The sequence below is a fragment of the Lepus europaeus genome, chromosome 1 (genome assembly GCF_033115175.1).
Source record: "Lepus europaeus isolate LE1 chromosome 1, mLepTim1.pri, whole genome shotgun sequence".
In the NCBI taxonomy this organism is placed as follows: domain Eukaryota; kingdom Metazoa; phylum Chordata; class Mammalia; order Lagomorpha; family Leporidae; genus Lepus; species Lepus europaeus.
This window is the reverse complement of record NC_084827.1, coordinates 183,837,993-183,842,108: the sequence shown is the minus strand read 5'-3', so window position 1 is coordinate 183,842,108 and position 4,116 is coordinate 183,837,993.

The window sequence follows — 4,116 nt, the reverse complement described above, 5'->3', positions numbered from 1 at the left end:
GCGCAGGGCGGGGCGGGCGGCGCGGGGCGGGGCTGCGGCGTCGGCGCGCTCACTATTCATGAGCCGCGCGCGCTGATTGGCCGCGTCGGGGGGCGGGGCGCCGTCTCGACACGCCCGCCGGCTTCCGGCCGTTGCGGAACTAGGGGCGCGGGTCACAGTCGGCGCTGCGTCGTGTGGCTGAGCTCCCGCGGCCGCGGCGGGACGGGAGCGGCACCCGGCCCCGAGGAACCGGGACCCTGGGGCCTTCGTGCCGCGGCGCCCCGTGCGCGTGTCCGGCCTGCACGTGGCGCTCTCCCCGCAGGCCTCGTCCCTTAGCGGCTGCGGCCCGGGCCCGGACTCCGCCGCCGCCGAGCGCGCCCCGCTATGCGGACACGGCTGAGCGGTTCGCCCTGGAACGAGCGGGGACGGGGCCGTTAGGTCGTTTGGGTCGGGGGTTTCAGGGAGAAGGCGGCGAGGCCTGAGAGCTCTCCTGCGGATCACGCGACTGCACCAGCCCCATGGGTGCCCGGGGGGCTTCCTGGAGGAGGCGCGCCCCTTCTAAGCCCTGCTCTGCTCCGTAGCTGAGCTAGGTGGAGAGAGCGTGGCCCCAGAACCCCTCCCCGCACCCGACCTCGAAATTCCGGGATGTGCACAGAGTAGCACCGCCAGACGTGCGGAGCGGTACTTTCCGTAGTAAAACGCTGCATCTTCTAGTTCGCCCGCTTGCCCCCGGGGCCACCGCTGCCGTCCAGGGTGCGCGGAGGTGGAGTCTGAAGGACAGCGGGGACTGCAGCGCCGGTCCGCCTGCCCTGAACACACGGCCCTCTGCATGGACTTCTCAAACCCTCATCCAGCGCTGAAACAGGGAAACATTGCGTATTGCGAGCTTACACTCGGAAAAGTTCCTGCGGGGACTTGTTTAACCCCCTGGAGTGGCGCACCATGGCTGTCTTGTTCACCCTTGAGCTGACCGAATGTTAGCAGTCTGGGGGCATCCTCCCTGGCCCTCCCTGTTAATGAGAAAATTGCAGGTTACCCACTCTTTAGTTGGCTGGGAGACCTCCCCCATCCGCTGGTTCTCTCCCCCAAATGCCTGGGACTGACAGGGCCGGCGTGGAGCCAAAGCTGAGCCCAAACCTAGATCTGCCGCGTGGGAGGCACTGCCTCCTGAGGTCTGCATTAGTAGGAAGCTGGATTCAAGAGCCACAAGGGGGGAGTCCAACCCAGGCACTCCAACCTGAGGTGCAGCCGGAGGATTAACCAAGTGAGCCACGGCGCCGGCATCCCATGTGGGCACCGGGTTCTAGTCCCGGTGGCTCCTCTTCCAGTCCAGCTCTCTGCTGTGGCCGGGGAAGGCCGTGGAGGATGGCCCAGGTGCTTGGGCCCCTGCACCTGCATGGGAGACCAGGAAGAGGCACCTGGTTCCTGGCTTCAGATCGGTGTAACTCTGGCCGTTGTGGCCATTTGGGGGTGAACCATCAAATGGAAGACCTTGCTGTCTCTCACTGTCTGCACTCTTTTCAAATAAATAAATAAATAATCTTAAAAAAAATACCTTAATGAGCACCTTAACCCCTACAATGCTTGCTCTCAAATTTGTAGACTACGTTGTCAAGTTTGAAGTTGTACTGAAAATTGGAGCTCAGGGTTTGCCTGCATGGGAGCCTGTGTGACAGCTAAAAGGTGCTGACACACTATTTCTAGCCCAGGTCTGGAGGTCACATCAGGGCCAGTGCATCAGGCTGTGGGTTCCAGCAGAAACACAGTCTGCCCCCCATTACAACATCGGAGGCAAGTCCCACTGCCCGGAACGGCCCCTGCGCTGCTCCTGTCCACCTCTGGGATATCCTGTAGTGCTGGCTTCTCCTGTGCCTTTTGGTGGCTTCATAGCTCACTTCTTGTCCGTTGGAAATCTGCTCCACCGTCCAGTGCACCACAGTTAGCCCCCCGCACACACCTGCTGAGGGCCAGCTCAGTTGCTTCCAGTTTGGGCCCCTGTGAATAGGCCCGCTGTGCTCATTCATGGGTAGCATTGTTTTGGCCTTGGCAGTGAGGGTGGGACAGGTGGACAAGACTTGGTGTGGACCCAGCTTTCAACTCATCTTGGTAAGAACGAGGAGCCCCACGGCTGGATTGTGGGCTAAGAACACGTTGAGTTTTGTACAAACTTAATATCTAAGATAATAACTGCCGAACTGCCTTTCAAAATATCTGCCATTTTGCATTCCCACCACTGTGGCTCCGCGTCCTCACCAGCATCTCCTGACGATGCCCTTCTGAGCACAGTCTCATCTGAATCTCTTCTTTGGTGAGGTGTCTTCAGATCTTATGCCCATTTTTGAATTGGTGTGTTCACTTTAACACTTTTTAATTTTATTTATTTATCTGAAAGATAGAGATCTTCATCTGCTGCTTTACTCCCAAAATGCCCACAACAGGCTAGACCAGACTGAAGCTGGGAACCCAGAACTCAAGCTGAGTCTCCCACAGGGGTGGCAGGGACCCAAGCACCTGAGCCATCACTGCTGCCTCCCAGGGTGCACTTGGGCAGGAAGCTGCATTCGGAGCTGAGTGGGGCCTTGAACACAGGTGAACCCAGGCGTTCAGAGTGTCCAGCTACTGCTGGACCCCAGGTTGTTCCTTTATTTGTGACTCTTTATTTGAGTCACATTGGCCAATTTTTCTATTACATCCTTACATTTTTTTAAAGATTTATTATTTTGGGGGGCCGGAGCTGTGGCATAGTGAGTTAAGCCACCACTTGCAGTGCCAGCATCCCATATGGGTACCGATGTGAGTCCCAGATGCTCCACTTCCAATCCAGCTCTCTGCTGTTGGCCTGGGAAAGCAGTAGAAGATGGCCCAAGTCCTTGGGCCCCTGCACCCGCGTGGGAGACCCAAAGGAAGCTCCTGGCTTCTGATTTTGGATCGGCACAGCTCCGGCTGTTGTGGCCATCTGGGGAGTGAACCATCGGATGGAAGACCTCTCTCTCTCTGCCTCTGTCTCTCTGTAACTCTGCCTTTCAAATAAATAAATCTTTAACAAAGATTTATTATTTTTATTCATTTTGAAAGCCAAAGTTACAGAAAGAGGTAGAAATGGAGAGAGAGAGGTCTTCCATCTGCTGGCTCACTCCCCAAATGGCCAGAACGAGCAGGGCCTGGCTAGACTGAAGCCAGCAGCCAGGAGCTTCCTCCAGGTCTCCCACGTGGGTGCAGGGGCCCAAGGACTTGGGCCATCTTCCACTGCTTTCCCAGGCACATTATCAAGGGGCTGGATCGGAAGTGGCTTAGCCAGGACTTGGAAGCAGCACCCACAGGGATGTCAGCACTGCAGGCGGGGGTCTACCCTGCTGCGCCGCAGCACCGGCCCCTGACATGCACTCTGCACGGATCCACGGACTGCTGCTTACCAGATCCATCCTGTCGTGCTGCTGTATGAAGCTTTGACAGACTCCTTATCAGTGTTCACGGTTTCATGTTTCTGACTTTTTTTTTTAAGATATTTATTTGAAAGTCAGTTACAGGGGCCAGTGCTGTGGTGTAGCGGGTAAGGCTGCTGCCTGCAGTGCTGGCATCCCACACCGGCGCTGCCTCGAGTCCTGGCTGCTCCACCCCTGATCCCGCTCTCTGCTGTGGCCTGGGAAAGCAGCGGAAGACGGCCCAAGTCCTTGGGCCCCTGAACCTACATGGGAAACCTGGAAGAAGCTCCTGGCTCCTGGCTTCAGATCAGTGCAGCTCCCGCCGTTGCGGCCATTTGGGGAGTGAACCTGCAGATGGAAGACCTCTCTCTCTCTGCCTCTCTGTAACTCTACCTTTCCAATAACATAAACAAACCTTTAAAAAAAAGTTACAAAGAAAAAGGGACAGAGATCTTCCATCCACTGGTTCATTCCCCAGATGGCCACGGCGGCTACGGCTGGGCCAGGCCAAAGCCAGGATCCAGGAGCTTCATCCAGGTCTCCCACAGTGGTGACAGAAGCCCACGTACTTGAGCCATCCTCTGCCGCTTTTCCCAGGCCATGAGCATGGAGCTGGATTGGAAGTGGAGTAGCCAAGACTTGAACTGGCACTCATATGGGATACTGGAATCACAGGTGGTAGCTTTACCTGCTACACCACAATGCCAGCCTGTTT